The 11,588-nt window shown below is 42.3% G+C and overlaps 1 protein-coding gene across 1 annotated transcript in view; it reads right to left on the reverse strand.

The window, feature by feature from the left end:
* The window catches only part of TMEM63A (transmembrane protein 63A), a 31,585-nt gene extending 20,332 nt beyond the window's left edge, over positions 1-11,253 (reverse strand). The window contains exon 1 of the mRNA XM_069954173.1: positions 11,117-11,253. The gene's annotated coding sequence lies outside the window, so the exon portion shown is untranslated. The remainder of the gene's footprint in view (positions 1-11,116) is intronic.
* Positions 11,254-11,588: the final 335 nt, after the last annotated feature.

Consider the following 11,588-nt stretch of genomic DNA (forward strand, 5'->3'; position numbering starts at 1 on the left):
AACAGCAAGTCACTTTCTGATTAAACATTCCCTTTAAATAAAAGTACTTTACTCCTAAAGAGCACCACTTGGTTTGTGTCTGGTATTGCACTGGAAACAAAAGAATAAAGTCTGACTTTTTTCTTATTTCAAATAATCCCTTGAAGAGGCAGCAGTGTCTTGCAGTAAACGTCATCTGTGTACATGTTCACATTTTCCTTCCTGTTGCACAAATCTCTACATGTAGCCATCGGGGTGTGATTTTGACATTGTGGCTTTCTTCCTCTTTGTCAGCAGTTTCGGACATCTCTAAAGGTGCCAGAATACGTAGAAACCACAGCTAGTGTTCACTTTTATGTTTATGCAAGATTTGTAAATATAAAGTCAGTGTCACATTGCTGCCTGTGATCGCAGAAGAACAAACTGCCCCCCGAGTTAAATGATGCTAAAAGGGGTTGTATCCATGTGGTGATGTCACACAGTCACATGAACACTTCACTCGCGGCTCCCTACAACCTTTCATAAAGTTTATCACTCTTTAAAGACTACATGGAGGTTTTCTCATCTATCTAAAAAATTTCAGAAAAAATATTCTACTTCTACTGAACAGATTGGCAATGGGTTCCCCATGTTGTGCCTAAATACGCCAACATGATACTGGGTTACATGCCCCTACTAAAATAATGGGGTGACGGGCTGTAAATCTTAATGTGAACTCATACAGGATCTATGAACTAGGAAATCTGAAACCAAAAGTGTGGATTGTAAAGTTACAAATCAAATAGGCTGGATATCCTGGTTCCTCTTCCTTCCTTTTATATGAGAATGACATTATGACTTTACTCATTTCTATTATCTCTTTATTTGCTACAGATATTGCTTGATGGGGAGGAAGACATTTCTTTAGAAATTTGTTAGCACTGTACCAATTGCTTTTACCAGGGCTACCATCTGCCATATGTATGGATCGCATTGGCGCATGTCTCTCACCCCTACCAGTTCAGACACGGATTTGCTTTACATTAAAGGGGTTATTCAGCGCTACAAAAACATGGCCACTTTTCCCCTCTCTCTTCTCTCCAGTTCAGGTGCGGTTTGCAATTAAGCTCCATTTACTTCAATGGAACTGAGTTTGAAACCAATCTGGAGACAAGAGAGGGGGAAAAGTGGCCGTGTTTTTGTAGTGCTGGATAACCCCTTTAAAGGGGTTATCCAGTTAGGTAAAATAAATGTTAGTTGATTTTTATCACATGTGCCATTTCAAAAGGCTAGAGATACACAATATCTTGGGACTTGCTGGTATCATCGGAGATGCAAGGGTCCGCACCCGCAGACAGCCAGGTGTTGCAAACTGTACAAGAGACGATATACCAGCAACAATCTGATAAAACATTCAAAACTTTACTGAAATTAATCTAGAAAAAAATGTTGAAAAAAAAAAAAAGAGGCAGTCTCCGATGTAAACTTGACGCGTTTTGTCCTGCGCTAGGCCTTGATCAAAAGGTGAAATGCGTCAAGGGTACAGGGGAGACAGTTTTTTACCTGTAACATTTTTTCTGGATTCATTTTAATAAACTTTTGGATGTTTTATCGGATTTTTGCTGGTATACATTGCAGTCAATTTCAAGACCCCAAATCATTCTCAGCTTACTCCTACGGCACTGAAGAAGGGCATTCTCCTGATAGTACTGTATATAGGCTGCTGGTTAGCTGCAGTGCCCTAGTGCTTCTTGCTATTAGAAAGTAGAATGAATCCCGGCACTCGCTTGTGTAAACTGCTTCAAAAGGATGTTTATTACATCAACGCTGCACGCGTATCGACCAACCTGGTCTTTATCAACAGCATGCTGAGACCAGGTTGGTCGATACGCGTGCAGCGTTGATGTAATGAACATCCTTTGAAGCAGTTTACACAAGCGAGTGCCGGGATTCATTCTACTTTCTATGTGACTTACTGCCACGAGCACCGCGCCGCAGAAGTATACGGAGTGCAGGTTGTCTAAACTTTCTGCTTCTTGCTATTAGCCACTGTGGAGAGGATATGGATGCAACGTTCTTCAGGGAATTCTATAAAATCTCCTCCGCCATATGTAAGCCTCATATCTGCTTCGCCTCCTATAACGCTCCTGGTACTATTATAGGCTAATCACCTTTGGTTTAACTGCTCTTTATTAGCAGAGTGTTATCATATATCATACTGGATAGGCTCATTCAAGGCTTTGTGGGCACTGGGTATATACAGCTGTTGATGCATCTAGTACTAGGACAATGGCAAAAGCAATTGCCCAATGAACAAACAAACCCGAGTGCTCATGTCATCAGTGCCAGGATCCCTTTATAATCCCAGACGCAGCAGGTGATCCATGACATAAGGCATCCTGTCTGACTCGCAAAGGGATAAAAAAAACAGCAAGCAAACACGGTCTGGTCATCCTGCACTCCACCGCCGGCAGCCGGCCATAACTTATAAGAAAAAAGCTGGAGGAGATACCAGAGTCAGATCTTCTGGGCTTACCAGAAAATAGCACATTATATGATACTAAGGTTCCAGCTTATGTAGGACGATTGCACTTATATATTGAATACACAGTATTACATGCTGGCCATTGAAATATATGTGTAAGGCCATGCTCACATCACATTTCAGTCCATTTTCTGAATGTATACGCTCAGTCTGTGGGACTCAACAGAGCAGTTTTAGCTCAATTTCCCTTGATGGTGCCAACATTGCGTCCATGAATCATATGGGCCCCAAATATCTGCTCTTTATGTATATTCCACTGATGGTGAAAGTGGAATTATTATATATTATATGAGATTATGATAGAACAAAGGTGTCAAACCCAGGCTCTCCAGCTGTTAGATGACTACAATTCCCATCATGCCTGGACAGCCAAAGCTAAAGCTTTGGCTGTCCAGGCATGATGGGAATTGTAGTTTAGTAACAGCTGGAGGGCCTGAGTTTGACATCCCTGTTATAGAAGGTCGCGGTGGTCACTTTTGGAAACGGGCCCCACACCAACACCACATCAGGCCCTTCAGGGCCAGCACACAAGCTCCAGCATAGTGTAACAACACATACAAGGGCCTGGACATCAAGTACATCAGCACATTGTATGCTGGCAATGGTATCTATGTGCTAAAGCCTGATGAGAAGCCAGCAGAGAGGAGAGGTAAGCAAGTGCTTACGGGTATTTCTGTCTAAGGACCCTATTCCACCGGACGATTATCGTTCAATCGTTCGAATCTAAACGATAATTGTTCGGTTGAAATGCACTTAACGATAAACGACCAAACGAGAAATCGTTGATCGCTTTGTAAGACCTGGACCTATTTTTATCGTTGCTCGTTCGCAAATCGTTCGCATTGAATAAGACGTTGTTCGGTCATTCGCAGTAGATATAAACGCAATAGCTAAGAAATAGCAAAGAAAAAACAATCGCAAATACGATCATAAGTAACGATTATCGTTCCATGGAAATGAGTGAACGTTTTCAGGTCTTTCGCAATAGCGGTCGTTTGAGATGGTTAATCGTTAACGATTATGCAAACGATAATCGTCCGGTGGAATAGGGCCCTAAGAGGCACATGCTAAATGTTTGGCCCAGGGCTCAGCACTAGAGTTACACCCTTGACTCTTTATGTATTATCTGGCTTATTAATACGCCCTCCCCCATCTTTCTACCTTTTGACCTTTGTCTTGCCTTATTTACCTTTTTCCTTTCTTCTCATCGCTGAAGTTTATTCATTGTGATTTTGTTTGATTTGCTTCCACTGCCTACCCATAGTTTATTACACTGGGTGTCTGTATACAGACATTGACCATATTCTTGTACTGCATGTACAATGACTGGAGTGCTCCCATAGGGCTGTAAGTAAATGTTCTATACATTCTAATTTATTACAAAGACCAATGGTAGCTAAACAGATCCATCTTCAGTAATGGGGTCTTGGGTGTCCATAGAGGTGGGTGGTCCCACAGCAGACAAACCATTATCCCTATAGGATATAAGTTGTTCCCACCAATTGGGTCCAAATTGCTCTTCCTGTCACTGATCCCTTCAACATCTATCTATTTAAAAGTGAATTTTAATGTTGTGTGCCCATAGACACATGATGACATCACTTTTCTGGTACTCCACAGAAGCCCGTGGGACATATTTGTATCCACGGTACACAGAGGGCTGACATGCGATAGCAGGATCTGCAAATCAACAAGAACCGGTTTTATCTGAACCTTCCGACAGCTCATCTGATGCCAGGTTACTACTGTAACATTACATACATCTATGGAAAGTATGTGGTCCTGAAATGTTCGAAGGGGTTCTTCCACCATGGACACTTATTCCCTACCCACAGGAATGGGTCACTAAATAACCAGTTTTAAAAAAAACATGGCGGCTTTCTTCCAGAAACAGCATCACTCTGATTTTGATGTAAATGGAACTGAATTATACCACACATAACCTGAGGACAGGGGTGTGGGCTGTTTTGTATCCTTTTAACCCCTTTAACAGCTAAAAATGGGCCATCGAAGCCAGAAATGTTGTCCCATATTTACAACTTATTGCCTTTCCCAGGGACTGGGAACCTCCGGCCCACCATCTGTTGCAAAACTACAATTCCTGTCATACCTGGCTGGCCTCAGGATACTAGATTACTATTTGTTAAGCAGTTGGCCCATCATAATCTCAAGAATGGGCGACCCGAGTCTCCCATCAGAATGGAGCAACAGGATACCCAAACACATTGCCATTCCATTTATTCTCTATTGGGCCATGGATGTAAGGTTGGTGTTCTAGAATATAGGAAAGATGGCTGACAATAACTAGTAGAGCTGTAATGGTCGACATGCCGATGTCATCCGGCTTCTCTTGAACTGCAGCTGTGTGATAGTTATACATCTAGGAGGCCAAGAAGGATGACGATGACAGCTGTACTTTTACATTACACTTTCCTTTCCCAGAAATAGATAAGAAATGGGCAAACACGCTGTATTACTTTGGCAAATGATAATTTTTGGTAAATAGTGATTCATTCATGTGAAGGACAAGTAGAAATGTTTGCGAGTCAAACCCAGTTCTTGATATTATATTTGCTGGACATCTCAAGCATTCTAAGTATGTATAGGTAATTGGTCTCTATAGGTCTGAGTGTTCCACTTATATATATATAGCTGTCATATATAAAGCGCACTGACTGTTTGCAAATAAGTCAACTTGGCCACACTCCAATACTCACATTGCATAAAGCAGCCAAAGTAGACACTCACCTTATCTTATTGGGGAATGACGAAACATTTATTGACATAATTCCTCATGGAGAATTTCATATGCTATGGGTTCTGTTTAGCACCAGGGGACAGTGCTACACTCCGATGGTGACTTGGCATAGTCAGGAGTTACTTATAGTCCTGGCAGTGTTTGCCAAAGCCAGACACAATTTGGTTGTTACATTTGGTGGAGTTGTTAGGGACAAGTAAAAAGGAACAAAAATGCAGGATCAGACTACAAAAGGGCTTGTTTGTTGTCTGTTACCATGGAGACACTGGACAATTTCCAAAGTTACTACATTTCTAATTGGAAAAATTGTGCAGTTTTTGCTGTGTAGTTCCCAGGAGATGGGAAGATTATGCTGGCGTAGGTTTTACTATCATTTTTACGCTTAAAAAAAAAAAAAAAAAAAACCAACAACTGCCGCACTCCCGGAATGCCCCCCTCCCCGCCACTCGAATAAATTTATGCACAAGTGGGCTTTCTGCGCCAGAAAGCGTTCAGTGTGGCACTTGATACATGTCCCTCTTGGTCTCCAGTGATGTGTTGACCCATGTGACTATTGGCAAGTGACAATGAAGGTATCAGGGATTAGTAAGTATAGACATTTTTGTGGTGTTTTTTTGTTTGTTTATTTAATTGGGTAGCTTCACACATACTGGATTCGCAGCAGGGCTGTGTACCGATTGGCTGAGCGGGAGCTGGGAGCCTCAGTTAAAGGGCCGGTGTTACATACTCGCAGCAGAATGAAAATTCTGCTGCGAGTATGTAACCCCGTTGAAGATCACAGTACCAGGATTTGCAGCAGATTTTGCTGCAAACTAGCAGTGTGAAATCCGCTGCGAATCCAAGACAAGTGAAGCTATCCTAAATGTGAAGATTTTTCTGTAGAGCAATAGGTTATTGTCAGCAAAATCCAGACTTAGGGCAGCTTCACACGTAACGACTCGCTGCGTTAACGCTCCGAGTCGGCTAGGTCCTGGCAGATGACTTTCACTACATACGCACAGCGGTCTGAACGACCACTGCGTGTATGTAATTCTGCCCGCAGCTTAACCCCTTCAGCTGCCGCCCGGCTCCCGCTCTGTATACATTACCTGTCCTCGCTGCACGGGGTCCCGGCATACTGCTCTCCCGCGGGCACTTTTGGCAATCTGCAACAACGGCCGTTTAAAAAAAAAAATATAAAATACAGTGTGTGAACATGGCCTTAGGTTACGTATTATGGTCAGTATTTTTTTAACCAAAACCAGGAGTGGATTCAAAACACAGAAAGGCTATGTTCACATACTGATGAAATTTAGTCGATGGCCCTCATTTTATGGCCAATAACGGCAGTTATTTTAAAATAAAGCCAATTAGCTGCTGTTAATGATGGCAGTCCACTCAATTTCAACATTGTGTGAAAATAGCCTATGTTTTTAGTCTACTCCTGGTTTTGGTTGAAAAATACCAAAACCAAAATACTAAGAAAAATACTGTGTGGGAACATAGTTTTAGGATTCTATTAGACAAAGTGATTATCAGCCGTACTTGACCGATTACCACCTGTTCTGGCCGATAATTAATTCATGTAATAGGTAATTAAATCAATGATCAGCCGTCATGCACGATGACTTTAATCAGTTGATTTAAAACATGACCTAAAATCCTGATAAAGATAGCGATGGTCTGCTGGCCGTTGCTTCGTGTAATAGGAGCAGATCACCGCTCTCTCCTATCGGCCACCTTAACGATCCCCCCGCTTGTGGGGAACAAGGAGCAACCTGACAGATCAGCTTGCTTGCTCCTAAATATCGGGCAGTCTAATGTGGCCCTAACACACGTTTAAAGTGCTGTAATCTAGTGTACATTTTCTGAGTACAAATCTGCACAAAAATCCCCAGCATGTGACTTGTCGGGAGTTTTTTTTTTTTTTTTTTAAAGTGGCAGTAACACTTCAAATTCCTGTGTGATCCTCAAAATGAAAAGGGGTATCATCATCTCAGCAACCCATTCCCATATGCTCCACATAGAGGATATGTTCCAAGCTTCCAGATGGCGGTGGAGTATCTCCCCAACGTCCCACTGGTAGAACATAAGGACCTAGTCTAAGGTCAGGAATACATGATGATAATGGCAATTTTTCACAGTAAAAAAGACAGAGGGGGATTACATGGGCATATGCAACCTGATATCCCACTTCTTCCCATAGAGGAACATTAGGGTCACTAACGCAGTATCTACCACAAATGCAAAGTGCTAGTAAGATTAAGAAAACCATGCGAAAGTGTGGTTATATTGTGGTATTTACAGTGATTTCTGTAAGATCGTGGGAAATCCCTGCCATTTGCAGAAGTTGATGTAACATGTGAATCTACCTAAAGTTGTCATGTATAAATGAATGCGATCCACATGTCCCCCGATTATATCAGGGAAGGTCCAGGAGACGGCAGTGATACTCAGCGTGTCTGCCGCTCAGGAGGACGAACACGTTAAACCAGCTTTCAATCCTCCCCTGTGGAATTAGGTTACAGGAAACACCAGAAAGTTCAGCAAATACCAGGAGACGGGTTCATGCTCAGGATGGCACCTAGCAGAAGTAGTTACGTAAGATCCTTACTGCAAATAGACCCCGTTGCCCATAAGAATTTAGTGCCTTTAAAAAATACGAGCACATACGAGGAAAATATGGGACTTTTGGCAAAAAAAAAAAAAAAAAGCACAAACCTTTCAAAAATGTGTTCCTGTATATTTTTTTTAAAAAAAGGCTAAAGGTCAAAAAAATAAATGAAAAAAAAAAAAAAGGCTAAAAGGCCTTCTAAATGGAGGAAGGAGGCAACAAAGAGCCTTTCATTCCCAGCAATAACCAGTTACTGTATGGGATGTAAACGTTCTCCTATAAGGATACATTGTACAGCAGAAAATGCTCCCAAAAAGTCGTTAAAACCAATGTAGATTAAATAAAGTCACTCTGAAAAACTCATAATATATCTGCATGTATAGTTATAACGTCCCGTGACTATTATGACATTGTGATTGCATTCTCTGATAACAACAATGATAACAGCGCTGAAAATTGCAAGTAAAAATAGCAATTTTCCATAGAGGCAACTGCAATATAAAGTGTTGAGCATTGGAAGGCCTCATTCACACGTCCGCAAAATTTTTGCAGATCCGCAATTATGGACAAAAATTTATTTTCGCAGATCTACGAATAGGCCGCAAAAATAAAAAAGGACATGCTGTAATGCGGATGAGCAATTGCGGATAGGGCCACTGCCTAGAATGTAGCGGTCCATGAATTGAGGACCACTACGGAGGCACAAACTGCTGTCCATTTTGATCCTCATTAAAAAAAAAAAAAAAGTTTTGATCTATTTTTATATTGACAACAATTATAAAAAAGGCTAAATAAAACTGTTTAAAAACATTAGGTTTTTTTTAGTGTACACAAAAATTGTTCGAACACAATTGAGTGTACATTGAAGAATACAGATGCATTTTGATCCCTTTATTTTTATAAAGGGAAGTCAATGAAAAAAAAAAAAAAAAAAGGACGGATGAAAACAGATGCACAAAAATTCATTTGTTTTTTTCATCCGTTTTTTGCATAAGAGGGATTGCAAAAAAAAAAAAAAAAAAAAAAAAAACGCTGTGTGAACAGTGCCTAATTCAGCACAAAATATGCAGTGAAAAAAATTTATTCCCAATTAGTTTCAATAAGGAAGTCAACAACCAAATCTGATGCATTTCACTCCTGTGTGAGCACACCCTAAAATTAAAGAGATTTATAGGAACGGAGGAACGGGTTTACACAGCTGATTAAAATCTGACATGTATTGGTGCAATGGCAGGGACCTGCCACTGGAACCGGGGAGGTGAGTGGACATTGTTGCCCTCAGCCACCTCGTCCCCGGCCAGATAAAAAAAAGCCCCCAGGCCGGAGTACCCCTTTAATGCTTGTTGTTTCTGCCCACAATAAGTAATGGTGCGTTTACACAGAGAGATCTGACAGATTTTTGAAGCCAAAGCCAGGAATGAATTTGAGAAGGGGAGAAATATCTTTCCTTTTTGACCTGTTTCCTGTTTATAGTCCATTCCTGGCTTTGGCTTCAAAAATCTGTCAGATAAATTTCTCTTTGTAAACGCACCATAACAGGCCTCATTTTCTGTTGCAAGTGAATGGGGTAGTGCAAACTCTGTGTGGCTGGGAGATCATTATCAAATTTTAACAGAATTTTGACACAGAATATGCTTCAAACTCCACAAGAAAAGTGTTGTGTGAGCCTACCCAAAACACATCATAAAAAAACTGCAAATAATAACACCACAAGTCTAGGAGCGATCCTGACAAATATCAGCGCCGGACTTATCCCAGCGATATAACGTCACTCACAATGGGTTGGAATACCTTTTTAGGCTATGTTCATGATTATGATAATTAATTCTGTCCGTAGGTAGTCTTGAACAATGGCCGTTCATGCAGAATGGCTGTTTATACAACGTGGGAACACAGCCTTAGGCCACGCTCACACAACATAAGTTAAGTTTTAATCGCGGCCAATGTTGCCGATTTGCAACACGGCCGTGATTAATAACTCACGTTGTGCTGCAGCTAGAGGGAATCCCGGACGGAGTGTATACATATAGTACACACTCTGGCTGGGATCGCTAGCGGCCGCACAAAAAAACTGTCAGGCTGCGGCTGCATTGAAGAGCAGCCCTAGAGAACCTGTCAAGTCACACAATGGAGCGTGCGGCTTCGGCTTGTTAGCAGCGGTGAATTCGGATGCAGGCGCACCGCTGCTCACAATGGTGCGTGCGGCCAGAGCCACACACTCCATTGTGTGAACTGACAGGTTTTCTGCGGCTGCTATTCATCCGAATTCAGCAGAAGTGAAGATCATCCAGGTCACAGAACGGTCAGTGTCTTATGCCATGTGAACATGGCCTTACAGTGAGATTCCGCCCCATAAACAGCGCCACTCTCCTCCATGGCTGTGATTGGCATTGCAGCTCAGTCCTATTTGAGTGACTACCCTATAAACCCATGGACAGTATTTCAGACCCCAGGATTAGAAAAACTATGATCGCTTTCCTTCAGAAACAGCGCCACTCTTGTGCTCAGTTTGGGTGTGGTATTGCCACCTAGTTCAATTGAAGTGAACAGAGCAGAGTTGTATTACCACACACAACCTGAAGACAGGTGTGATGATTTTTTTTTTTTTTTTTTAATCCTGCATAAACCCTTTAAGTCCAGGACTCCATAGCGGTGATAACTTATGTACACACTGCTCATGCTCGCACCCTTTAATAACATACAATCACCTGATACCATATTTGCAGCGGCTGCCATACAGCACTCAGTTTTCTACCCATAAATACATTTTTTTCCAAAGTTTTCTTTATAGTTTTGGGTGGAAAACAGCGATCATGGTGCGGATCTGGACAGGATGGCAGGAAAATGTATTCATAAGGAAAAGTTATTAAGTTACAGGCTTCTCCATATACACATACAGCCCCTGTCACATGGGTCTCATTAACTTCTCTAATGTCCACTGGTTTCTATACATTCTGCCCTTTGACTCTGCAAAAACTTTTTACAAAGTTAGTTTCAATCTTCCCAGCTTTATTAGGTGTGGTAATCCCTGACACTTGTCTCCCCTCAGGGGTTAGCTATAGCAGGTCTGCTCTACTGATGATACATATCATGTAAGTATACAGAGCACAACCCTTACATGCCATACAGTCACCCCTAAAAGTAAGTGCCCCCTCCCCCAGCTCTGTGATACATTGTGTTTACCATGAGATGGAAGACATGAAGCTCCCAGCACAGTATACAGCACCCAGATATACATGGTATGACATGAGGGGGCACTCACCAGCTGGCTGCTGTCCCCGGCACATGTGGGGAGGGGGCGCTCGCGGCTCGGGGGGCTCCTCGGATACTTGTTGTTACAATGTGTCTCCTCTGTGTCAGCAGCTGCTGCTCCCGGAGTTCCTGGGCTGGGAGGGGGCAGTGATGGTGCTGCGCATGCTCAGTAGTCAGATGTGTGCAGTTCCCATGTGCAGGTCTTATACACGTAGTAGAGCTGTGTCTGCTCTATGGGATATATAGTGCTCTATATGTATGACAGGATGCGGCCTGTGTAGTGGAGTGTGTTGTGAAGTGCTCTGTGTGTAGTGTAGTGTGGGTTGTGGAGAGGACTGTGTGTAGTGTGGAGTGGGTTGTGGAGAGGACTGTGTGTAGTGTAGTGTGGGTTGTGGAGAGGACTGTGTAGTGTAGAGTGGGTTGTGGAGAGGACTGTGTGTAGTGTGGGTTGTGGGGAGGACTGTGTGTAGTGTAGTGTGGGT

The sequence above is a fragment of the Dendropsophus ebraccatus genome, chromosome 15, assembly GCF_027789765.1.
Source record: "Dendropsophus ebraccatus isolate aDenEbr1 chromosome 15, aDenEbr1.pat, whole genome shotgun sequence".
NCBI classification, from domain to species: domain Eukaryota; kingdom Metazoa; phylum Chordata; class Amphibia; order Anura; family Hylidae; genus Dendropsophus; species Dendropsophus ebraccatus.